The sequence below is a fragment of the Vulpes vulpes genome, chromosome 10, assembly GCF_048418805.1.
Source record: "Vulpes vulpes isolate BD-2025 chromosome 10, VulVul3, whole genome shotgun sequence".
NCBI classification, from domain to species: domain Eukaryota; kingdom Metazoa; phylum Chordata; class Mammalia; order Carnivora; family Canidae; genus Vulpes; species Vulpes vulpes.
In genome coordinates, this window is record NC_132789.1 from 58,726,939 (window position 1) to 58,754,820 (window position 27,882).

At 38.2% G+C, this 27,882-nt stretch overlaps 1 long non-coding RNA gene across 1 annotated transcript in view; it reads right to left on the reverse strand.

Annotated features, from left to right (window-relative positions):
* Positions 1–297: 297 nt before the first annotated feature.
* LOC140594339 (uncharacterized) overlaps positions 298–27,882 on the reverse strand; it is a 30,393-nt gene continuing 2,808 nt past the window's right edge. Inside the window, exon 3 of the long non-coding RNA XR_011995056.1 lies at positions 298–424. This is a non-coding gene — a long non-coding RNA (uncharacterized lncRNA). The remainder of the gene's footprint in view (positions 425–27,882) is intronic.

The window sequence follows — 27,882 nt, forward strand, 5'->3', positions numbered from 1 at the left end:
TGGACAATTTGCAGTATTTTCCCAGGGACTGAAATTCACCCAAAAGATAATCAAACGTAGCATATTTGTTTTTGAGCTTTTGTTTATTTATTTGGCTCCACGTGGAACGTCCCCATTGACCTAACAGCATGGTAATGTAGTTATTATTTAATGACAATATTTTGCAGATACCAGAGGCTTGGCTGTAGAATTTCTGTCTCTAGTTTCATTACAATCATCGTTCTTACCGGAGCTCACAGTCACCTGCTCCAGGCCTCCTACCGTGCTGTGCGCTTACCTACACTCCCGTCTTCAGTCTCTAACATGTTTCTAGCAGTTGATTTCCATTTTACTTTCGAGAGGGCACTGAACGTGAGAATTAGCATTCAGAGAACTTGGCATCAGCACTTGCCTGGAAACAGTGATTCACGATGATGTACATACTCTAGAAAAGAAGAAAAAACATTGATTATGATTTGCCTCAAACCTCAGAAACATTGCAGAGTAGCACAACAGAACAGGCCCAGGGGAGGATGCAAAGGGAGCGGGGGAAGGACCCAGAGTCTTGCAGAAAAAAGAGAGAAAGGGGAAGGATGGAGAAAATAGACGGAGGAGAGGCAGCGAGCAGAGCCTAAAGACGTCTGGGGAAGAACAGGAACACGCTGCTTCCCCTCCGTCGGCCGCCCACACGAGCACTTGTGCTCAACTGTGTGAAAATCTGTGAAGTATTGAGGAAAAACCCACATTCTATTATCATCTCATCTGAGTTGTTTATTGAGACACATTCTAGAAATCAAGGAAACCATTTCCTTTCCCGTATATGTAGTTCTCTACAGTTTCTGAGCTTTTGGATCTTTTATTCAAGAGGTTTGTGTTGATTTATGCAAACTCCAAAGCATGATTTTTTTTTTCAGCATGATTTTTAACTGCTGGCTTAACCTGTTTTCCCCATATACTCTATGACTTTTTAAAATCATTTCCTTTAAAATGTAATCAGTACACATAGAAGGAGGGAATTAGCATATTTCAGAGATATAGATAATTTCCTTTTTAATAAGTTTTAGATGATAGAGTCTTACCTCCCTGGCATCGGCTGGCTCCGGGGTGCTGACAATGCATTAGGCCCTGTGCTCAGAGCTGAACGTGTTAGGACACGTTGAATATGCTCATTCGGTCTGCACTGTGATTCTGTGGGGAGCATCGGGGTGAAGAGGGCTGGTTGCCAACCAGTCTCATTCCCCTGATCTCCTTTGTATTCACTTTTGTTTTTTTTTTGAAGCAAACTTCCTCTTTATTGTGCTGTAGCTTGACTGGGACAATGGGGAAAATTTCAGGAAAGTCAGCAGAGAGTATCATTTTCATCTGTCCTTGGATACCTTCACCCAACCATGTGAGAGTTAGCTTCCAATTGGAGCATGAGTGACAAGCTAAGGGACACCTTGCAGCTTTGTGCGGTCACCTGACCGAGTACCAGCCCACGGCGTGTGTACAGATTTGCTGTGCGGAACTTCAGGCCATTGGGAGATCCTCCTTTTGAGCCCACCTTCTCGCTCTCCTTTTCTCCTTTTTAACTCTGGAATGCAGAGATGATCCCCGATGACTCAGGCCAGCATGGACCATTACAGCTTGAGGACGGGAGCCAGCACTGAGCCTGAGGGAAAGTAGAAAGATCAAGGATCCTGGGTTCTGGAGAACTTTCTGGAACCACTTGCAAACTGCTTATATCTGTAATTCTTTTGTGACAGAGGTTTAACCATCTGTGTTTAAGCCACTGTTATTGTGGGTAGTCTATTTTATACGCTATCCCACAGAAGTCATAACTGGTACGTAGGTATTGTTATCTTGATTTCAGGGAAGACGAATCTTACCCATGTTAGCCAACCCTGTTAGGTAACTTTTACCATATTTGGATTCAAGTTGGGGTCTGTCTGACTCTAGAATGCAACAATCTACTGCTAGATCAATCCTGGTAATTTCATTGTGAACATCCACATCGGGTAGCATGCAACAGAATTCTTTTCAAACCGTGATAGTGCTTTATGCAGGGGTTGAGACCATAGCCAGTCAAGGCAAGGTCAGGAATACTTTCCCCAAGGAAGTTGGATTTATTTCAATAGCCACAATCTGTTCTTGCCTTTGGCCATTCCTTAGCTCCAGCCACACGCTGCCTGGTAATCAGAGAGAGAGCTGGATTAGGGCACGCAGAACTGTTCACCACCAGGGAGAAGCAACACAGAGCACTGCCCAGGAGGCACCACATATGCGTGTGTGCGCAAAAAGATCTGTATTCTACAGTATGTCCATCAGTTCATCTGCTGCAGTTTACTTTTCCTTCTTGCATAGACTTGGCGATAACCACAGCCATTTACTTCAAGACCTTCCCTCCCCTAATCCTTCTCCACAGGTTAATTGGACTGATGGCATCACCTAATATTAGCCAAATCCTCCATAGATCAGGCTAAGTCCATTAGATTTTTCACTCTGAGAGATAACAGTAGGCCTCTAACAGCCTAATGCTTGTATAATTTCCAGATTTGAAGTCATCTATATTTTGGGTCTGTACAAAATGCAGAGATAGCCAAAAGAAACTGCACAGGGGGAAGAATGAAGCAGACTTCAATTTAGACAACACACAATTGTACTAATTGAAAGTTCATAGCACCACTTGCCTGATTACCTTCTGTTTATTCTTAAGATTTCGACCTCAACTCCATTTTTTTTTTCTTTTTAAGATTGTATTTACTTATCTAACAAAGGGAGAGCATGACCAGCAGGCAAAGGGAGAGGGAGAAATTAGTAGGATTCCTGCTGAGCGGGGAGCTTGATGTGGGGCTCCTTCCCGGGACCCCAGGAACATGAGCTGAAGGCAGATGCTTAACCGACGGAGCCACCCAGGGGCCCCCTCAATTCCATTTCTAAGAAGACTTTACTGTACTCTCAAACTCAGCTGAGTTCTGCATCTAGTATTTCTACTCTGTACGGTTTTTCTATTTTTAAAGTATTTTAAATAATTGGTTAATGTCTAATTTCTCATTTCTGTGGCTCACACAGTGCCTGGCACATAGATGTTACTCCATATATATGTGTTGTAGACACTATGACCTGGGAGAAAGAGATTGTCATCTCAATCCGTGACTTTTTTTTTTTTTTTAATCCATGACTTTCTTGTCATGGTCTCCATTAGATATCATGGTACTTTGGTTTTTGTTTCTGAGTGTCCAATAAATTACAATGTTTGTGAGTATAATGAAAATCCCAGTTTTTCTTTCTGTTTTGGCTTATGAAATACCTGTTGCTTGAAAACAAAGGAAACATAACTAGAGAAAATGTGTATAAAGTAAATAGATGGTTAGGTAAACAAAGAAGGGAAAGACCAAAGATTTAGGAAAGTAGAAATTGCATCATGTGAAATAATAGAGATGTTCAGTTCACTCATTGCTACATGGTTAAAATGAGTGTAATTATTATTCCTATGCTACTGTCATAGCAAACTTCTATTTTGACCAGCAGTTAAAGCATATCCTTTAATAGCACACTATTTTTAATAAATGGTGGCATTCAAATTAAAGAATGGTGTAGATTTTCTTCACTGATTTTTTTTTCCCAAGGAGGGAGAGGTAGAAGAATTAGCAATGGCAGAAATAAGTGGAAAAAAGTTACAAGAAATGATGTTTATTAGAAAGCTCACTTGGGTGACCTGCATGCCCGTAAGAACCTCCTGACTGGGGAAAATAATGGTTTAAAAACCTGTTCAACCTATCTGCCCAATGCAAATTTCTATTATAAAAACATTTTTAAAATATTTTATTTATTTATTCATGAGACACACAGAAGCAGAGACACAGGCAGAGGGAGAAGCAGGCTCCATGCAGGGAGCCTGACGTGAGACTCGATCCCGGGCCCCCAGGATCACACTCTGGGCTGAAGGCAGACGCTCAACCACTGAACCACTCAGGTGCCCTGCAAATTTCTGTTATACTTTATAAATTCGTTTAGATATAAATTATAAATAATGACAAATCATAAATCACGGTGGCAGACAGGGAACAAACAGGTTTATGTCTAGCACTTGGAAGAAGAGGTTGGCTAGAACACTTTAAGCTAGGAGATGCCACACCATTGCTTTTCTTGAAATCATGCTTTGTAGGTAACAGATGGCACCAAATCAATAGCTGATTAGAGAACAGCACTTGGCATTCTATCTTGTGGGCGGGAGGAAGAGGGTGTTTAAATTTTAAGAAAAAAAAACATAGCTCATAAGCAAGATGGGCATACGAAGACTAGAAGAATGCTAAGGGAAAGAGTCACTTTCTTTCCATTTGATGTCCCGAAAGGCAGTGAGCAGAACTCGGTTTGTCACAGCTCAAGTCAAAATGACAATTTCAGATGGGCTTCTTTCCTTGGAACTTTTTGCTTACTTTCAAATTATCGGTCCTCCTAGGGACACATTCCTTCCTTCCTTGGGTAAATCTACAAGGCCATTTCTTTACTGGACTTTGTATATGGAAAAACAATCAAAGGTTGAGATAATTGGTGCTCAAGCCCCATCAAGGGACCTTATTGTCATTTTACTGCCATCTTGTTATACTAGGTTATATGGCATCAGGGAGAAAAGTTTCATGATCTCTTCTCTGTCTTGGGTTATTCATCCTGAGTTCATGGAGAGCTGGTCTTTCAGGTGTGTTGTGCTAGTGCTACTGATACCTTTTGTCATTGCCAGATATTATACAGAGGAGAAAACATCCAGAAATAGTGATTGGTGGCCTGTGGGTTTGTGTGTGTGTGTGTGTGTGTGTGTGTGTGTGTGTACAAGAGAGACAGAGAAAGGATGAGTTACTGACAAGGATTCAGGTTAGTTGATACTAAGACTAAGTAAAATTCAGCAAAACCCAGGAGTTTATGGAAGACCTGGAGTTTATGGAGGTGTACACAGTGAGTTAGCACAGACTTCATAGAGAAAACATTCATTACCTCTGGAAAAAGGCAAAATCAGACTTGCAGCCTAAGAAACATGGCAGGCAGTGTGACACTTGTCTGTAAAAGTAGAAATGAGAGGGACGCCTGGGTGTTAATCTTACATGCAGAAGACCTGAATGGGAAATGTTTAGAATGAGTTACTGGAGCTGGTGGTCAAAATAGGGGTCTAGGACCAGGCCCCCTGAAGATCTTCAGCTTTCTTGGGGAACCCAGAACACGGTGTATCATTCTGGGGCTGAAAATTCTCTGCTTGTAGATCTTCCATTAATGACCTCAGTTATGAGATCTGAGCCCTGGAGTGAAGCGGGATAATGGCAACTCCCTAAAAGTACCTGGAGTTTCATCTTCCTTGGGATAGGTTCTCAAGGTGAATTTAAAGTAAAATACTCATACACTCAAGTTTAAGCAAAAGCAGTTTGGGATGTTCGTGTCAGTTAATTTGGACCATCTTGTCCTGCAGTAATAAATGGCCCCCAGATTTCAGCAGTTTAAACACCTGTTTCTTTTTCATGGTAGATGTTGACTCGATTTACTTGCAGGTTGATCCCACAAGTTTTCCCTCCTTCTGGGAACCAGACTGCAGGATCAGTCCTTTTCTGGTACATGCTATTGTTGTGGTAGGGGATCAGAGAGCCAGGGGGAAACCATCTGACGGCTCTGCAAATTCAGTCGTAAGAAGTTTCACCCCTGCTTATGTCCCACTGTCCAAAAAGCAAGTCACCTGGCTAAGGTTGAAGATGATGACCGTGGGAAGTATATTGATTGCTTCCACTGGGAAAGACTCAGCCAGTCACAGGCACCGAGTAGGGGTGTAGGCGCTATTATTGGGAGTTGCACAGAAGAACGGAGAATAAAAATAAAATCTTCAGCACAAATGGGATCCACCACACAATCTAGCACGACGTCCCTTTAGAAGGTGTCACATTGGCAATATGTGATATCTCAGAACAGAGTGAGGCAAGCTGCCTTCGTTCCTCCATATGCATACCTGATGAAGTAGTTCTATTTGGGGACATGGAGCATGAGCCTTAACACAAGAATCACACTCACCTCTGGGAGAAGTGCACACTCTGCGGAGGCGGTTGGGAACTGGGACTAACTGAGTTGACATTAGAGTCACCTTTCCCACTTCACACCGACCCGGGGGGGTGGGGGTAACCTCCGTTGGTTGGAACAGCAGCAGAAAGCTTCCATGCGAATTTGTTTTTGGAATTTGTTTTTTCCACATTGGATTTGTTTTTTTTGTTTGTTCATTTTTTTTTCCTTTCTTCTCTCCATTTTGGTGTCCACCCCGTATATTTGACTTGGCAAAAGTTGCACGTTTGTACGATGAGACCGCTGCAGTTGGGAGACTATGCAATTGTGTGTCCATATAGTGTCCACTGTAGCATGTACTAGTCCTTCCTGGAGACCTGGAGAGCACAGAATGGCCTTTGCTGCGTCCAATGGCTCAGTACATACTTGTGCAACGACACATTTTGCTCCGTGGTATAGCTCGGCGTTTCACAGCATCAACGCTATGGGGCGCCTGAGGGGCTCAGCTGCCCAAGACCCTTGTTTGATCCTCAGGTTCCTGGGATCCAGCCCTGCGCTCAGTGGGGTGTCTGCTTCTCTCCCTCTCCCCCCCCCCCACTCACGTGCTCTTTCTCCCTCTCTCCTTTCTCAAGTCTTAAAAAAAATAAAAATTATCAACTCTAGGGCCAACTATCAACTCTAGTTTCGGTTCTGAATTTACTACATACAATGTGTTCTTTAAACATTTTATGCCTCACTTTTCTCATCTTCATCTTCAAAATGGAGAAAATAGTCCTTATTATATACGACTAATTAAGGGTGGAGTGAATATGTATGTATTAGAGTGCTTAGGTCCTGGTAAAAGCTCAACAAACACCAGACATTATTACTATGCTGGATCCAGGGGCTCTATGTCAGGTCCAAGTATCTAGACTGATGCTCGGCACGTAGTAAGTATTCAATAAATACATAAGCCCCATTCTTGATGCAAGTTCTTGCTTCTCTATCTTACCATTTCTTAAGCCAGAAATGTGGGCCTCGTCTTTGAGACCTCCTTCTTGTTCTTCAGTGCCATCTATTTTCCTCTGTAAATAAGCATTTTATCCATTTCACTCCCACTAAATCGGTGCCCAGCACCCTCACCTTGCTGGGCTAAGGAAATCTCTTCCGTGGCCTCTCTACCTCCACTCCTACCCAACAATCAACTCACGTAGCATGGAGAGAGGTTTCCTGAAAGACATAAATACTGTGATTCCATTTCCTTGCTTAAAGCCCTCTGTGATCCCCTATCACTCCAGGAGCACAGTGGGAGCTCCTCGATGTCACCAACAAGCCCTCTTGGTCTGGCCCCTCCCAGCCTCATTTTTTTTTTTTTTGTTTCTTTTTTACTTTGTTGAATCTCTATTGTTTGTTTGTTTTCAAAATCTCTTTCTTTTTCTTTTTTGTTATTTTTTCTTTTTTTGGGGGGGGTCATTTTCATCTTTTGTTCTTGTTTTGCTTTTTGTCTTTTTTTTTCTTCTTTTGACTTTTTAAATTTCTTTCCCTCCCAGCCTCGTGTCACGCTTTTCTTCGCCCTTGCTTTCTCCACCTCACAGTGACTTTTATTCCATGTCTCAAACTCTTTCTACTGCCTCTTTCTTCATGGGCTTCACACCCCATGTTCTCTATGTATGGCTGGATCATGGTTTTCCTTATCCTTTCCACCTGTCCCTCTCTCAGCTGATTTTATTAATTTAGAAATTAAAAGTTGGCTCCTCAGAAAAACCTTCCTTCCTTGCCAGCTAAGATGCCCTTGTTTATTTATTTTTACTTTTTAAAGATTTTATTTATTTATTCATGAGAGACAGAGAGATACAGGCAGAGGGAGAAGCAGGCTCCATGCAGGGAGCCTGATGTGGGACTCGATCCCGGGACCCTGGGGTCACGCCCTGAGCCCAAGGGAGACACTCAACCCCTGAGCCACTCAGGCGTCCCAGGAAGTCCTTGTTTAACTCCATCAGATATTTCTTAGATTCTCTCCTCTAGTACTTATGCAAGAAATATGCATAGAAATAATTTTTGAAACTTCCTGAATATAGGAGTGTGGCTATTTTTTGCCATGACTTAAAATAGCTCCATGGGCTCAAGGAGGCCTTCAAAATCTATCTCCAAATCTTTCCCCTCTTGGATTTAAAGCTCTTCCAGGGACTCCCCAAAGAATCTGTCCTGAATACCGCAGGCTCCTCAAAACAAATATTTACTGGACTCCCACATGTAAACTTGTATCATTATATTTATTTCAAAATGAATCTTTCAGCAGAGCAGTTTAAAGACAATTAAGACATGGTAGTCAGCACAAATAATTCCTAAATAGGCATTTTCTCCTCTCCTGATAGTGATTCCAAGCTCGGTTAACAGGGGACAAATTAAAACAGACTTAATGCAGTGGAATCACAGCCTCTCTCTCATGGGCTTGTCACCAGGTTACAAAAGAAATCATCTGGGTACATTCGAACTGTCTAAGGAATCGAGTGGAAAGAGACCCTTGACTGAGGGTCTTTAGGTAGGTAGCTACATTGCCCTCCTTTAAGCATGAGCATTAACTTTCTCATAGGCTTCTTGTGAGGTATGCATTTATATGGATCAATAAAAACGTGACTTATGAGCTTTTTGTATCCCAGAGCAAGAGTCTCAGGTTCAAGAGCTAACAAAAACATTTTAACAACACAGCCTGGAAACATAGTTCACAGCTCATGAATTATTGCTTAAACCCTCTCTCTCCACACTCCCCACCCCCTTATGTTGGTTTTTGATGAGCAGAAACATGAAGAAATATGGTTTTTCACTGTTCCTGAAAATATGGGAAACAGAGGTCCAAGAGGAGTTCCTTCTCAACATAGAAATGGCAGCACTTCTGAACAAACTTTTTAACTTCTGAGAAATCACTATGTCCCAAGATGTGGCAGAGAACTGAAGATAAAACGTACTAGAAAAATCACATCGTTAAGACCTGAAACTTCAAGTTCTCAAGTGGAGAACTTGACTGCAGGAAGGCTGACAAATAATCCTGTTGGGACACACCCTGTGGACACTTGGCCAAGAGGTTTCAAACTACATCGCCATTGTATATGAAAATTATCTCTCCCAATATTTGCTTCTTATGGTAAAAGACTTGCAGCGTATGCTCTTTTCCCCCTTAAACAAAATATTCCATTGATTTACTTTCTAAGTAAGCAAGTCGAATGTTCTTGTAAAAGAAAGTGACTAAAGCCTGTGAAATCTTTAATTGGTGCTGAACTTCAAGCAGCTGTCTTTCTCCGGATAGGCTGGGCCCGGGAGGCCCTGACTAATGCGATGCTCCCGCTTCCTTCAACGCCACCTCCCCCACTCTTGTCTCTGGAGCTAAGATCTGCACGTTTCCCCCAAATTAGCTTCCTCTTTTAGAAACCAAATTGTGTGAGAGAAGCTTAGCTTTATTAGAATATAAAATGCCCATTTTGTTTCCTGAGCTGACGTGTCCTGGATGAAATACTAGTTCTCGAGTTTGTACCTGTAAGCAGATGGTGGACAGAGTTGAGCCCCGAAACCCAAAAGATTCCAGAAGTTTGGATGCTTATTGTCTTGTCACCCTCATCTTCACTGTAGAACCATCATAAGAAAAGACTTCCTAGTATGCGTGCCTTTTCTCTGCATCTTGGCAGGCAAAAAAAAAAAAAAAATGCTTTTTAAATTATCATGTAAACCATGTTGTGGTTGTCTCTGAGCTATAAACCACAGTGATTTGGGAAAGGGTTTCATGTAATCATAGGATTTATTCCATCTTGGAATAAATGGGTTTGTTCCATCTTGCTTTTCTGGAGTGAGATGGTAATTTGTCTCTCTGTGCTAGGCTCATAAAGTTTCTCTTGCTTTAAAGTTCTTCAGCAAGCCAATTTAACCCCGTAAGCCATAGGCTAAGGATCAGTAGTATCAGTTCCACCCGGAAACTTTTTAGAAATGCAGATTATCCGACCTCTAGAACCTGCAGGGGTGGGCTGCTTTGTGTTTTAACAAGTCTTCCAAGAGACTCTCCTATCTGCGTAAGTGTGGGATACATGGAGCCGTACAACATGTCAGCTGTCCATGGTGCGTAGTTCAGAGTGTGGACTGTGGCGCTGAGACAGCCTGAGTTCAGATCCTGGTTTGGTGTCGGAGGTGCTAATGCTTTATGCACTGCCACAATGTCTGCTCTGATACATCTTTTCTTTTTTGTTGAACTAACTAAAAGGGTCAATTCTTGGGCAACCTGGGTGGCTCAGCCGTTTAGCACCTGCCTTTGGCCCAGGGCCTGATCCTGAAGACCTGGGATTGAGTCCCACATGCAGGGATCCTGCTTCTCCCTCTGCCTGTGTTTCTGCCTCTCTCTCTCTGTGTCTCTCATGAATAAATAAATAAAATCTTTAAAAAATAATAATAAAAGGGTCAATTCTATCCTTTGCAAAATTTTTCTTAATAAGTTGCTGTGATCAAAAGCCAAGCCACTAGGAAAGTGGCATTGATATATAATGTGTGCAGAAGTAACAGTTATTAATATATTCTTTGCTGAGATACACGTTGTATCTACTCACTTTGCTTTTTTAGAAAATCATTTGAAAACTTGGGATCTATCTTTGTTGTAAGCATGTATCTTGCAACGTAGTTGGAACTGGTTGGGACAAACCAGTTAAACCAATGCAATTGATAATCATGAATTTTAGAGAATGATTTATATATATATATATATATGCATGTATATTCATGCTATGAGAGTATTTGTAAATTTATGACAGGCAGTGTGGTTTGGGAGAAAAAATAGAATTTTGACATAGTTTTGGTTAATTTGGTATACTAGCATTTGCATATTAATGTTTTTTACTTCTTCAAGTTTCATGTGGAAAAATGGAAATAAACATATCATCTATATCTTTGCCCACGCCATTAAAAAAAAACAAAACAAAACAACAGTATGTTAGTAGATCAAAGCAGAGTACTTTTAAGAGGAATCCCTTAAAAGAAAGAAATGAAGTTAGCCTTAAATAAATGAGGTTAGCCTGGTATGATTTGTTCTATTTTGTCACAAGCCACGAGCACTTTAACCACTAAAAAATTTTTGAGTCAGAACCACATAAATCCTGACTGTCGGTAGGTTATGTAATATTTGGATTATAAATACCAAGTATGCAGTGAAGGCATCTTTCTTTTCACTGATATTTCTCTAGCGTTTAGCACAGTGTCTGGCACATACTGGAATTACAATATTTGTAATTGTTGAAAAAATATTTCAAATATTTGTTGAAAAATGAATGAAAAATCTATCCCTGTTTTCTTTTTAAAAATAGAAGATCATTGGGGCACCTGGGTGGCTCAGTGGTTGAGCATCTGCCTTTGGCTCAAGTCATGACCCTGGCGTCCTGGGATCAAGTCCCTTATCAGGCTCCCCACAGGGAACCTGCTTCTCCCTCTGCCTGTGTCTCTGCCTCTCTCTGTGTCTCTCATGAATAAATAAATAAAATCTTTAAAAATAAATAAATAAAAATAGAAGATCATCATTTGCCAAATTCAAATTTCCTGCATTATTTTTGAACATTTGTCATATTTCAAGGGCATGCACACAAAAGTCTAGATAACAATAAGAACATCCATGGACTTACCAACAAGATTATGAAATAAAACATTAAAAATATTTTTGAAATTGAGCTAACTACTGTGTTGAATATAGTTTTTAATCAAAATCATTTAAAAGATAGTTTTACTAAACATATAAACTTATTTTGCTTGATTAGATTATTTTTTAATTTCATATAACTGGTATCAAGTTATATAGCCCTCAAGCAACTTACTTTTGTTTTTACCCTCTTAACATTGAATCTGTGAGATTTATCTGTGTTTATAAGATAGCTCTATTTTATCAATTTTTACAGTTATTTGCTCTTCCATTGTATGTATGGGTAGTCCAAATGTTTTTATGCTTCTGCTTTGATATGTTGGACTCCATTTTTTTTGCTGTTATGAACCTGAAGAAACATTCTTGTCTGTATATTCCGAGGGTAAATGTGTGAAGGTTCCATTAGGCACTTTCAAATTTATATTGCTAAATTCCTCTCCAAAGAAATTGCTTAAATCCATACTACTATGAGCATAATATGAATGTCTCTACTTTTAAAAACTTATAATAATCTTCAGATGGCTTAAAATTTACTAAATCATTTTTAATTTGCCATTTTCAGAAAAACTGAATAACCCTTAGTTTATTTGTTGGACATTTTGGATTTCCCATCTTTATTATCTATCCATATTGTATGCTCATTCCTCTATCGTCATTTTCTTATTAATCTGAAGGTTTAAAAAATATTTTCTGATAAGAATGCATTATCAGATGAGTCATCGCATATGCTTTCCCCTGTACTGTTGTTTGTCATTTCTATTTCTTATAGTGTCTTTGGATGTGCAGGAGCTTCTAATTGTTAATGTAATTCAATTTATCTGTCTCTCACTTTATTCCTTGTGCTTTTTGCTTCCTGTTTACTCAGAATCTTAAAAATATTTGTCCTGTCTTTTATCAGAAACATTTCAGTGTTTTACTTTATACAATTAAATATTGTCTATTTTAAAGCTATATTCCTATGCAGTATGTATTAGAAATAAAATTATATATTTTTCCCTTATGGATGAGTGATTGTTCAAGATCATAATGCATTCTTTCCTACTACGTACTAATGACATTTCTATCGTTTTATAAAATCTATGCATGTTTCTAGACTATTCTGTTTGTTTTCCTTTGTCTCTATGACATATCCCTATAAGCACATTGGCTTAATAAATATCTCTTATTAGGTCTTCATATATGGTAGGGTAAGACCCCAACTCTTGTCTGTCTTCCTTCTCTCTCTCTCTCTCTTTTTTTTTTTCTGTCTTCCTTTTCATATTCGTCTTGACTATTCTTGGCTTTTCACCCTTGAACATTAATTGTAAAATTAGTTTATTAGGTCTCATGGAAAATCTTGTAGTTTTCATTAAAATTTCATTAAATTTATAGATTAATATTGGAAAAAATTATTTGCTTTATGATACTGGGAATCGTCTATTTGCAATCTCTACTTGGTACTTTTAAATGTTAGTCAATAAAATATTTTCATTTTTCTCAAATAGGTCTTGAATATCTTTGCTGGATATTCTTATATACTTTATGTTGACTTTTTGCTAATGTATATATCTTTTATTTTATTTTTTAAAAATAAAATAAATTCATGGAGACACACACAGAGAGAGAGAGAGAGAGAGAGAGAGAGAGGCAGAGACACAGGCAGAGGGAGAAGCAGGCTCCATGCAAGGAGCCCAATGTGGGACTCGATCCTGGGTCTCCAGGATCATGCCCTGGGCTGAAGGCAGGTGCTAAACTGCTGAGCCACCCAGGGATCCCCTATATCTTTTAAAATAATTTAAAAGTTTTGTGTTTCTTTATGGTATATAAAATTACTTTTACATACTAATTTTATATTCCGATTATTGGCAGTATTGGTTTTGTTTTATAGTTTTTTGTTCATTCTCCTAGATTTCCTGTGTATACTTAAGAATTACAATCATGTAATTCTTAAATAAGTCTCCTCCCAATCTTTAATATCATCATCATTATCATCTTTATCATGCTTCTCCTCCTTCTCATTTAATGTGATGGATAAAATCTTGAATACAAACTTGAAATGAAATGGCTGTGATAGATTAATACAAAATGATGCCCCACAAACAAATTCTTCTCTGTATTCATACCTTTGTGTAATCTCCTCCTACGCTGAATTGGACTTAGCATTTAGCTTAAGTTATAGAATATTGCAGAGATCATGTTATCTGAGGTCAAAAGCCTATACTTTAGGAAACCTTGTAGTTTCTGCTTTTGTTCTCTTGAAATTCTTGAGATACAATGTAAAGAAGCCTGAGCATTCCCACCAAAGAGGCCACATGGAGAGAAAGAACCTAGGGAATGAAAGCCTAAACAGGGAAAGAGGCCCTAGAGGAGAAAAGCATACAAGTAGAGGGAGAGAGGACCCAACTTTCCTAGGTTAGGAACTGGGCATGTGATGGAGACTATCTTGAATTCTTCAGCCCAAACTAAAGCCATGTTAGCAAACCCAATAGAGACTTAGTTCTGTGGAATCGACAAGTCATCCCATCTGTGCCCAATGAATTCACAGAATCATGAGAATTAGTAAATTATTGTTTTCATACAGCACAAAGTTTTGGGACAGTTTGTTTCACAGCAGTAGATAACTGCTTCAGTGGTAATGTGAGTTTCTTCTCTTCTAGTGACTAAAGAAAATGCTTCTCATGTTTTACTTTTAAGCATAATGTTTTCTGTAGTTTTTTTTTTTTTTTTTTTTTTTTGGTCAGGTACCTTCTAATAGGTTGAGAAAGTTTCCATTTGACCATAGTCTTTGTAAAAGTTTTTTTTTTCCCTCAAATCCCTTTCCCAAACCTATTGCAATTATGTTCTTTTTTCCTTACATCTATTAGCATAGTTAGATTTTTCAAATATAAGATAATCTTTGCATGTATAAGATAAATCTAATTATATGATGTTTTTATGTTTTATGTTTTTTATGTTTTATGTACCTTGCGTCATTTTCTCTGACAATATTTTATGTAGGATTATTATACCTACACTCAGAAATAAAATTTTTGCATTTTTTTCCTCAGTTGTTTGTATCTAGACTTGTATTAAGGTTTTATTGTCCTCATACAATGTTAATATGGGAATCTTTGTTATCAATATCTAATATGTACCTGGAAATATGTTAGGCTGAACATTCTCGTATATTCCATTCCAATTTTTAAATGGTACACAAAAATGCATTCTCAGGCCATCCAAAGCCCTTAGTCAAGTTTCTCCACATATCACTAAAACTTTAATACAAGGCTTTTTGTATAATAGAAAACACCCAAAACCATTTATTCTGTTGTTTTCACTATTAAATAAGGATGCAATATGAGATACAAATGACATTTGTAATGTATACATAATATATGTTACATAACACAAATAAAGAAACAGTAGGCTAAAGATACTAATTTCAACTGGACCCAGGTTGGTACTGTGCCAAGTTGCCCAGTACAAGCAAACCATCCTGCCCAAGGAATATGTGGGAATATATAGTGATTATGGAGAATCTTTTTAAATAACAGGAGGTCAAAGTACTATCCTTGGGAGACAATCCAGTTTAGACTGAAGCCAATTGTCTTCTATGGCGCTGGGTGGTGTATAAATTCAACATTTTTCCTGGTATACAGATATGGATTTTTAGTAGGGAGTTTCAACTCAGTGAATTTGGGCAAAAATTTGCAATCCTTTATTTTGAGTTTTCATATCATTTGAAAGGTTGTGTAGTGAGGTACACTTGTAAAGCCCTAGCTTGTTTAATAAGTTTAAACATGCATTATTTCCACATTTGGATATTTTAAATATATTCCAATTTCTATTATTTTTAAATCTGAATTATTTAAAAATACTTTTTATACTTTTCAGATGTGTTTCTCCTTATTTAAAAATCACGTATGCCTAAATGAAGTGCTTTATCATTAAGAATGTGTTCTGCATATTATCTATTTTTTGGTATTTATTTGAAACTCTTTTATTATTTGGTACATGATAAATTTTTTATAAAAATATCATGTGAGCCTGAAAAATTGGGTAGTCTTAAATCTTGGTATGCGTGGTTATATATACGTATCATCAGACCAAATATAGTAATAAATATGTTCAAATCTTTTATATTCTTGTTGACTCTCTGCTGAATATTCCAATTACTGAAGGAGGTATGCAGATATTTTTAAGTTTCCTACTATGGTAGCAGAATTTCTAATTTCTCTAGATTGTTATCTCAAATGTATTCTGAGATTTATTCTTAGGTATATGATGATTTTAAATTGTTATATTTTCCTGTTCAGTATTATTTTTATTATTATGTAGAGACCATTTTTTATCTCCTAATTGTGCTTCCTGTCTTAAAGCACATTGCGCCTGCCATTAATTCAGTCATGCCAGCTCTCTTCAGGCCTACATGTTCATGGTATTTTAACATCATTTTCAACTTTTGCATCTTACTCATTTTGCCATTTAATCCTCTTTATTGGTCATAATTAGCTTCTAAATAATTTCCCTTGGATAATTCCTCCTCTCTCTGGGAGTTTTGATTTTCAGCAAAGCTAATATAGAACTTGTAAGATACTCTGTTTTGAGTGAAATGAGTCTTTGAACATACTACTTAGTCTCACTTCTGAGGAAAGTTTCTTATTCCCCAATTGATGGCCCTAATCTTAATTTTACCCCAAACTCCAACACTAACCCTGTGATCCAACCTCTAACCCCATAGCAAAATCTCATTGGGATAATCATTGCTCTTTTAAAAAACAAAATCATCTCCTAGATGTTCTTTAGTAATCTTTACCTCTTAAGATAATGGTTTTCTAGGCCACATAAAACCATGCAGAGGGCGACGTGTCTTCTGAACGGGAACCGTAGACTTAGGGATGAAACTCAGTGCATTATCATTGGGCGGAACTGGATCCTGAAAAATTCATGAAAGATGCTAAGTACCTACACTGCTTTAAGAATTTGGAACTGAGTCATGAAAAGGAAGACAGAATAAGAAATTGGGAACCTGAGTAGCCCTGCAAAAACAAAAAAAAAAAAATAAAACAAAACAACACCACCAAAGGAACATTAACATTTTCTGTTGTTGCTGTGGTCTAATAGAGAAAGTGGGTGTTGGAGGTATGGGGGAGTGCACCTCATGCACATGGCAGCAGGGCATACACCCATGCTTTCCCCATGAAAAGACTCTGCTGGTTCCTATGATTTCTTGGCTCTCTTTTGAAACAGGCTGGCCCAACATCACCTGACACTGAGTCCTCCTTTCACATGTGTCCATGATGGGTCTCAACTGCATCCATGTTCTTCCCAGTACTGGCTAAGCCAGGGCCCGTGTTAGGGTGTAAAGAGAACAAACATCAGTGATAATGTATTGTGTAAGACCTTTGCATCTTGTAAATTTTGTCCTTTTTCTAAAAAGAAATAATAAAATCCTAGACCTCAACAAACCACTTTATTATTAAACAGATCTTGCTGTGTTTAAAAAAAAAATGTCATATGACATATGTCAAAATGACATATGTCTATATGTCCTTCTAACACTGTATTTCCCTCCTATAAAGCTCTACAAAGTCTACCCATTGATTTTATTTTTTTTTCTTAAAAGTTAAAATTCACTTTACTTGGGACCTGCACAAAAATACATATTTTCACTTGAGGTTATAAGTATAATTAATGGTTGCTGGTCCAATGTTTTCTCATATGACTCGCTGGCACCTCCCACCATGTTTTCCTTCTTTGAATATCTTAGCTACTTGTTTTCCATAGTAAATTGATTTACATATTTATCTGAATGTTTTTCTCCTCTCTTATCACATTTAGTTTCGATTCCTCTTGATTAGTTTATCTAGCCTCTGGGCAAACACATCCTCCAAGGAAAAAACAGAGCTTGACAAACTTAGAAAATAAGATGAAAATAGGAAGGCATCCTAGGTAAAATGGATGGTGCAGAGGTAGAAACATAAATATGTGACTAGGGGACATTATGTGGATAACTGTGGGAATGATGAAAGAAAACAGTAAAAGCTTAGGTAGAAATGATAGGTATAGGCCACAAAAATAGCCTTGAGTTTTGGGGCACCTGTATAGCTCACTTGGTTAGGTGTCTGCCTTTGACTGAGGTCATGATCTCGGGATCCTGAGATAGAACCCCAGAGAGTCAGGGAGCCTGCTTCTCTGTCTCCCTCTGCCTGCTGCTCCCCCTGCTTGTGTACGTTCTCTCTGTCAAATAAATAAAATATTTCAAAAATTAAAAAAAAATAAACTACCTTTAAAAAATGGCTTTGGATTTAGACTTGAAAAGTTTAGACTTACTGTACAGATTTTAAAATTTCATCTGAAGTTGAGCGGTGTTGCTCAAAATGATGTATAAATAGATAACTGTGGAAAGTGGCATGTAGAAGGCAGAGGAGAAAGAAATCAGCTACACAGGTTTATATAAGAAATCTGCACTGCTATGCTAGAGAAAATGAATAGGAAGTGAGAAACTGAAGGGATAATGAAAACACATGGGAAGTGACACAGGGGTGCGCTTGGGTGGCTGGGTAAATTAAGCGTCTGCCTTTTGCTCAGCTCATGATCCTGGGGTTCTGGGATTGAGCCCAGAGTCAGGTTCCCGGCTCAGTGGGGAGCCTGCTTCTTCCTCTCCCTCTGCCTCTCCCCCAGGCTTGTGCTTCTCTCACAAATAAATAAATAAAATCTTTTTTTTTTTTTTAAAGGAAATGACATAAGAATAGTACTTGGGGGATGAAGGATGAATTCATTTGTGTTATACATGGTGAATTAGAGGCACATTCAAGTAACCTTGAATGAGAAGTCTGTTAAATAAAGCTGGTTTATACCGGAGAGAATTTGAGACACACACTCAGGCTTTTCTGTATCAGGGACCACATATGTGTGATAGTCTAAGAAGGATACTATATCACAGCATTATCAGGTGCAAATGATGGAAACCTCACACAAATAAGTTTAAGCAATAAAAAAGATTTATCGGAAGGGCACTGGAGTAGCTCACAACACAAAGGAACAACCTCAGGACTTGGAGACTTCTGGGGGATTATGGAATAAAAACCGGGGCTTGGCCACAATCAGAAATTATTCCCTATCTCCCCCCGCCCCCCATCTCTCTTTTTGCTTGTCTTCTGATTCTGTTTCCTTCTATGGTAGGCAATTTTTTCCCCTGTCATAAAAATAGTGATTAGTGAACAACATTGGAAGCACATTATTAGAGAATTTTTTTCTAAAGAGGAACTGTTAGCCTTCAGGCAAAGGGCTCTGATTGGTTTGGTTTGGGTGAATGCATCCCTGAGCCACTTACTGTGGTCAGGGGCAAGTGATACTATGGTTAACAACTATCTCTCTGGACAGGAAGGTGGAATGTATCACTACCCAAGGTGGTGGAGGAGAACATGATATCTCCTGAGGAAAAAACCCTCAAAGATGGTTCAACGTGCACCTTCCAATTTTATGATATAATAATGCTTATATCATGTATTTACAACTGTGTCACTGTGCAGGATGTTAACACTAGTGCGTGCTACCCTAGTCAGCTGACAACATCATCAATAATGATTAAAAGAAAACAAAATGAAAAACTGATGGACTGAGACAGGAGTAGAAAAAATTTAAATGAAATGGCTACATACTGTGTCTTAGCAAATCTATATGCCTCTTAAGCAAGTAAGGATATCATCAAAGGCATTGTCTTTCTTTGAAATAATTAGGATCAAACATGATGAGACATCAAAGAAGAGGTTTCAGGATGAGCAAAAGAAAGTCTGCTTCAGGAAGAAAATTGCTTGTTATACAGCATTAGAGAAGGGTGAAGTCAAAAGCATGAAAACAATAATCCATCAACCTATGATAGCCTGACTCTGAACGAGTCAGAAAGCCAATGATCTAACCTCATCTGTAAGGAAAGCCATGAAGCAATTGATGTCTTCAGAAAGCAGAAGTCATGGAGAAGATTAAAGGCAGTTAGGAGCAGAATAGGGGAAAAAAAAAAAAAAAGCAGCACATGGAGAGAGAAACAAAAACAGAGCTGTTGAGTCACCATCAAGTCAGGGCGTCACATGTTTGAGTTCATTGAGGTGCTGCTGAAATTGTTTTTATAAGATGCTGAACAGCAAGCATCTCGGTTCTGCATGAGGTTTGACTACATGGCAGTTGGGACTACTTCCTCTAGTTCTTACCTTCCTTTGTGTCCTGAGGATGGATCTCCAATTACTGACATGATCTCCCTATAGCTCTGTTCCTTGAATCCTGAAGAATCCCCTCACCTTTACATATTATCTTTTAGGCAAACCTTTTGTTTCAAGACAATGGGTATCTAATAAAATCTATGAATTTTGCAGTGCCATGTTTTTTATTAATGCGTGTGTGTTTTAGCATATTGTTGAGATTTGAACTGCAAATACAAGTTGAATGAAGCAGGGACACCCAGGTGGCTCAATGGTTGGGCATCTGTCTTTGGTTCAGTTTGTGATCCTGGGGCCTGGGGATCGATCGAGTCCCCCATTGGGCTCCCTGCAGGGAGCCTGCTTCTCCCTCTGCCTGGGTCTCTGCCTCTCCCTGTGTGTCTCTCATGCATAAATAAATAAAATCTTAAGAGAAACAAGTTGAATGAAGTTGCATTTATTTTCAAAGTGATTCTCTAGTTTCCCCAGAATATTCTGGAAAATATGATTTGGAGACAATATACAGTATGATTTTAGAATACATGGGCCTTGAGATCTAACAGACTTGGCTTTCAATCTTGAAAGAGCTTTATATCCTCCAAAAGGTTTTTTATGCTTGAATTTTAACACTTCTAAGTGGAGATGATAATCGTGCTCCTAATAGAGCTGTTTTCAAGTTTAAATAAGATATTATGTCTTCAGAATTATTTTCACATAGCACTCAAAAGTGTTAGCTATTAATTATCATTTGACTATTACCTCGTATGGACTTATTGCTCTGCAGTTAATAATATTAACTTTTGCAAATATTAATGTCCTATTATATATTTGAGCAGGTGATTCAGGTAATTGCCATATTCTAATATGATATGCTGCTAGGTCAGGAAAAAAAAAATAACATGAGAAAAGAATGGGTGTTTGTCAAGTCCCTTGATTACTCCAATGATCTTTGTGTTATCCCTTGCAGTAGGTGGTATCATTACATTTTACTTAATTTGTTGTGGTTCTTCAAATAATCTAGGGTTTGGGGAGCCTAAGAAACAAAAGTAAATTCTTTGCCTGAGTTCTGAACAACTGAAATATTAAGACAAAAGAGTAAAGCAGCATTATTGATAACACTGATATTGCAGATGGTGGCTTATATCTGAAGGAAGGTGGGATATTTAATATGGAAGCAGATAATTAGATAGACTTAGCCACAGTTAACTCTGGCTTTGGGGCCAGACCTTCATGCTTGGGGCGTGAGCATAGAGAGGCAAAACAAATATGTCTGTGTTTGTTTGTAAACACTCTGGCTCCAAAGAGAAGGAGAAGGGGAAGTGACTGAATTCCCCAGTTTTTCATCACAAAATAACCAATAATTTTAAGTCATTATTTACACCTTGGGAGAAATAAATGATGGAACAGAGAAAGACTAGAAACGTTCCCCTCTTGGAGTCCTCTCCATGAGAAAGCAAACACCAGAAGAATGGAAAAATAGCCCCCTCCCTGCCTTTCCCAAATAAAAGATAATTTATTTACTCTGTTTTAATTAGTCTTTTTTAAAAAAAATAAGTCCTAAATCTATCTTGCATTATTGACATGAATAATTACCAGAATATATCATATTATTTTTTAGACAAGTCTGAAAGACTAAGTCTAACAAAGTGTTAATTTGTTTTTCATATTTTCAAAATGTGCATAATTCATTCTGTAGGTAATGAGTGGAAAAGTAGATCATTATTTGGAAAGAGAAAAAAGGATAGTGGTGTTACTAGCAGAATAGAAGAACTGCTTTTGCCATGTATACTTTGGGAAGGTAAAGAAAAGAGTATCAAAGCGTGATGGCCTTGGGACTGTCCATTACGAAGCAGAGGGCAAGCCCATGGGCAAGCAGGTCAGAGTTCTGCTGTGCTCCTGTGTAGAGGTATCAGAGGATGAGCTGAACCTAGACCATACGTACTAAAGTATAAGATGGGTGAGTTGGAGGTATTACCAGTTCTGAAATTTCCTTCATTGGAAATTCCTTTTAATGTGATAAATTTGGGATCAACTTTTTCTGATCAAAAGCTGCCAAAATACCCGTTTCCTAGGCCAAGACTCAACCGGTACCGGGTGCTCATAGACTTCTGAATGGGTAGCCATTTGTACACAACATGTGGTGGTATGGAAATTTATGAGAACCATTGAGAGGTAATGTTTTAGTACAATCTGGTATTCATGCAATGCCAAGTGGCTAACAACTATAAATTGCCTCTTTGTGATAGTTTAAGATTCAGTGGAGCTCTGGGCTGCTTCCATCTAGCCAACACTGTCTTTTTAATAACTTGTGAAAAATGCGATTAGATGGTGAGATCACAGCTGAAGGAAGCCTGCCTTCGATGGAATAACCTCCGTGATGTGGTGTTTCCATTGTTACTGGAAATTATTAATAGGTGAGCCCGTGCATGGGTGGTTAATACCATAATCGCACCTGACCACAATGGCTTAAGCTTCAATTCCCTTCCAGTATATTCAAATCAAAATGTTGAATTCATGAAGAGGAAATTGAAAAAGTTCTAAAGGGTGGAATACATGAATTAAAATCTAAATTAAAGTCCTGCGGGATATAAGAGGGTGTTGAGTTATATGCAGCAAAGATTTTATTTTTAAAATTTTTTCCAGTGACAGTAAAATTGTTAAGTAATTGCTATATTCTTACAGAATAATATTGGTACAATCTCCTTCCCAGAAATCGTCTCATGCTTATTATAGAGGAAGACGTGACCACTCTGGAAAAGAAATAATACTAGAAAACATTAAATCTTTAAGAGAATTAGAAGAAAAGGTTTGGATGTCACTTTTTAAAACGAAACAAAGTGATTTTCCCTTGTATTTTGCTTTGCTGGTGAATTTAGGATTCTAGTTCTTTGGTGTGACTCATGATCTTTATTTTAGATATGTACTGTTTGGACATAGACGGGATGCTGGGAATTTTTTTTTCATTTTTTTTATTTATGATAGTCACAGAGAGAGAGAGAGAGAGAGAGAGAGAGAGAGAGAGACAGAGACACAGGCAGAGGGAGAAGCAGGCTCCATGCACCGGGAGCCTGACGTGGGACTCGATCCCGGGTCTCCAGGATCGCGCCCTGGGCCAAAGGCAGGCGCCAAACCGCTGCGCCACCCAGGGATCCCCGGATGCTGGGAATTTTCTTGGAGGAGCTATTCATAACAAGTACATTGCTTTTGAGAATTACTGTATGTTTTCCTCAATAACTTTAATTTTGATGATGTCAAATATTTCTTAAAAGCCCCCCCCCCCCAATAAGATCCAATAAGCTCTTCCTAATGAGTTAAAGAAGTGTTTAAAATTCCTAGCTTCTCAAATATCAGTCTTCAGGCACACAAAGTTGTATTGAAATAAATGAGGATACTTGGCTGATTAGAAATGCATGGAACTTACCTCTTTATGTATGTAAAGCATTCTCCCTGGTGTAACTTCTCATTAATCTTGGTTGCAAAGATATTTAGCACTCAGACCTCTATTCTTTCAAGTTAAGAGGGTCTTTAGTTTGGAGAAAAAAAATTAAAACATATCTTTGCCCCATTGTTGGCTATCTTGGCTGCCAGATGAGGCAATTCTACTAAGAAGTTACTGATTTAGATTCTTGCTTTATTTCCTCAATCTTCCAAGAGCAGTGATTTTAACAAGCCCACAAAGAAGGCCGAGATAAGTGGGCGGGTTATAACCTCTACTTGATGTACACTCTTTCATTCGTTCATTCATTAAGCAGTCTTGAGTTTTGTTTTGCTTTTTTAAGATGGAGGAGGAGAGAGACAGAGCTAAAAATACCACAGTCTTATTATTAATAAGTTGAAACAGAAAATGTGTTTCAGATACAGGTCTGCAACTGGGTTTCCTTGTATTTTTTCCTTCAGAATAAAATCCATATACTCAGAAATGCAGATGCCTCCCCTTGATGGAGGCAGAGACTGCTTTCAGAAAGCAGAGAAAATGTGCATCTTGAGGAGAAACTGCTAGAAAGAAATACCAGGGCAGGGATTGACAGGCTTAGGTTCTTCTCCCTAATGAACCAATTAGATATGTCACTCTCCTCCTGGGGAAGGAGAGGACTCCATGCACTTCCAATTTTTTCTCTCCTGGTTGTACGCATTCTCCTTCACTTCATTTGTCTAAAAAATATGGGATAGAGAACAGACTTCACCTCCTCATCTCTGCCCTCTTCACAAGCATTTGTTCCAAGCAGGCAATTTGCTGGGTGTTATGAGATATGCATAGGTAGGAAACTCCGATTCCCTGCGCCTAAAGCAATCTGGTATAGACGGGAACTTGAAAACCCAAAGTGCATGACTCAGGTGCTACTTTCTTAGAAAGTCCTTCCTTGAATACTCTAAAGTTGTTTCCCTCCTATCTTAGGCACTGTGTTACAGCATCAGGTTTTATTGTCAATCAGGGCACTTATGAAATTACCATCTCTCTTTGTCAACTTACATATTTTCTGTTTTCTTTCTCTACATAGAAAGTCTTTGGTATTAGGAGATATACTACTTTATGCTCAGCACACAGAAGAATTTCTATGAACCAACATATTATCCATAAATACTGTTGAAGGAATGAATGAATGAAGAAATATTTGAATAGGCCATCTATTTGCAGAACTGACAGGTATAAATCCTACACCTGATTAATCTGGTAGCAATAAATTAATCTTTGATATATCCTTATGGATAATATGAATCCTTTGAGTAAATATCACGTATGGCTCATTTTGTTTTCCAATGAGGATGTTGAAGTAAACAAAAAGGTTAAAGAAAATAATGTATTTCTATTGTCGTCTTTTATGATTTTTCCATTTTTTTCAGTCAGAGCCTTGCTCTGCTTTGCCAGAGGTTAATTCCTAGCACATATATAGAACCAATGGGTTGATGGCTATATCAAGATGTACCTGGATAGAGAAAAAGCCAGCGACTGGGTTGCTTTCTCAATGACGCCATGCAACCAATGAGGAGAACACTTGCCCCAGTGGCTGCATTTCCTTGATTCATCAGAGTACTCCTGCTGTCCTGTGCCCTTGCTGCAGAGCATCACCCCTTGACAAAGATACTAGAGAACGGATAAAAATCAAGGAAAATAGTAATAACAAATAAACCAAAAAGTTGGGAGGAACCTTCTAAAATTTTGACCTCATGTTTCATCTCTTGAAACAATTGTGAAAAACTTGACACCTTTTAATGGAGCTTTTAGGCCTGTGTTACGTATCTCAGAGCTCCTGAACTCCAGTGATGGTAAGTCCATATCCATGTGAAGAAAACATAAGTTTGAAAAAACTGAGCAATCTAGCATTTTCTGCTATTTTGTTAGTCATTTTGAATTTTACAATGAGCATTCATTTAAGGGAGTCCAAACATCTGCACTGATCCTCACTAGGTCAATTCACAACCATATCCATTTCCTGTTGCTATTTCCACTGTATTGAGAAATTGAAGACACTTGTGATTCTGAAGCTGTAAGTAAAAAGCATTTGATGCTAAACTTTCATCAGGAAAGACTTTTTCATGTGCACAGAACGGAACATTTCTGTTTGAACAAAGCATATTTTTAGGAAACATAAATAGCAGTCATTTAAAAACATTTTCTGATGCCTTAAGTTTTTAGAATTTTTTATTAGCCATTATATCTCAAAGATTATTGACTATCAGTCATTGGGTAACTAATGTGTGTTCTAAATTCTAAAAAAAACAGTTTGTGTTTTGTCAAAATGTTGAGCTCTCCTAATATGTCATGATATGAATTCATATGTCTCAGAAAAATATCATATATATAATCATATGTATAATCTCTCATATAGATATTGGTAAGGAAGAATGAGTGTTGGAAGGAAAAGAAATAAATTTTACTGTAAGATGCTAGAGGAGTTTTGAATTTGGTTCCCAGTGCAAAGAACACTACAATATTTGTTCTCAAAATATAAGAAACAAGAATTCTGCATGAAAATTTAAGTGTTGCAAAAGCCATCCAGGGTAATACAAATGACAAAAATAAGTATGTTTTTGGTCAATGCAATTTTATAAACAGGTTCTGGGATTAAAAGTGTTTATACTTGGGCATTTTACATATTACTTCACCCTTTACTGTTTTTCCATAATAAAAAAGAGACTGACAAAGAAGAATGAATTTATTTTGTTCATAGAACTTAATTACAAAATGTTTGCTAAATCCAAATATACGGAGAGCTAAAGTCAGCTTTTAGTTGTTCATACTCAGTATCCAAGATAATCTTCGAAATCAGTTGGAATTGTGATTCTTAAGCAAGAAGAGTTTGCTGGGAAATGCAGTTCTGATGAGCAGTCTAGAAATCGATAGGCTAGCATTAAATCAGGTCTCGTCCTTCTTTACTTAGATTTTCTGTTTTATTTTCTCTTTTCCTGAACTTGTGGTTTTCCCCTCGGTATGATCTCACTGCCTTCCTATACTTTCTTTTCTTTGAGGAAACAATATTATTATTAGATGAAACACTACTACACATGGAGCCTTCCCGCTTCAGTGATGCAAGCTCTAGAATGTCAGCCTGTTCTCAGCTCTAAAATTGCATTGGTTTGCTGAGTTCTTTCTCTTTATAAGGGCCCTCGAGCTCAAGTCCAGCCCCAGGATGGAAGTTTTGAAGGAGCTAATCATGAACCATAATGGTTGGAGGAGTTTAGAGTAAACGGATGAAAACATGGAGCAGCACCTTAGTAGTTACTAGAAAACTCGAGGGATGGTCTTGGGGTATCTGACTTGACGTCTGATTCCTACACTGGTAACAGAGGGATAATGGAGCTAGAGGCTAGAAAAAGAAAAAAAGTTTTGCCCATAAAATCTTGACAACCTCAGGGAAAGAAACTACATTCCTCTAGTATTCATGGGAAGGAACTCTGAATTGCTCTAAGACCGGTCGTTATTTTCCAGTTCCTCAATCACCCAGTGTAAAGGGCCCTGCAGGAGCCAAGGGAAGCTGGGGTCAGCCAGCCTGCCCAGCCAGGACACTGTTCGGATTAGTCCCCATGACCCATTTGGCTTGACGTGCCCTCTACTTTGAAAGAAAGCAATGCTTATACTTTCAAGTCTCCTGCTGTAATTATTCAATGCAAATAGCATATTTTTCTAGCTCTCAATGCTATCAGAGCTGAGAGGAATTGAAGAGATAATGAGTAAATCAGAATATACAAAAATGTTCCCTTTCCTCAAATCATTGCCGGTGATCTGCAAAAACATCACAGATTTGGCAGAGGCATTATCCCTTGCTTGATATTAAATATACAGATATTGTTCCACAGGTAGGTTTTTTTAGTTGCCCTCCAATTCTTTCTTCTTTGTCTCGTTCCTCCCTAAACTCCATCTGCAGACCTCGGCAATAAACATCATATAAACTTGATTTGCAGAGCTCTTATGGTCAAAAACCCTGGCCAAAATGCAGAGGACAGAATTGCACTATAACTTCATCAATATAATAGTTGAGTATTGTTTTAAAAAAACAATAAAAAGAAATCTAGCCCTTTCTTTATAAAACCTTATAAGAAACACATCTCTTCTTCCAGATAAGAATTATTTATAAATACCAGGAAAGGGCCCAGAATTGGTGCGTTTCAAATATCAAACATTTTCCAATATAGGATGGTTTTATTTAAAAGCTTTAGTGAGGGCAACCTGGGGGGCTCAGCAGTTTAGTGCCGCCTTCAGGCCAGGGTGTGATCCTAGAGACCCGGGATCGAGTCCCACGTGGGACTCCCTGCATGGAGACTGCTTGTCCCTCTGCCTGTGTCTCTGCCTCTCTCTCTCTTTCTGTGTCTCTCATGAATAAATAAAAAAAAATCTTTAAAAAAATAAAGGCTTTAGGGATAGCTTTTATGTCATAAAATTTTACCAACAATAATTTATATTGTTTTGCGTCCTTATATAAAGAGGAGTATAACACATTGATAGAAAACTCAGTGTTACACATATTTGAGATTTTGAGTGAATTGTCTTTTATTTAGCACCTAATATGAAGCTTAATTTTGCATTTCATGATCAGAAGTTTTGCTAAAGAAAATGGATTATTCAAAGTGAATTGCCAAAAACATGTTTTAAAAAATGTT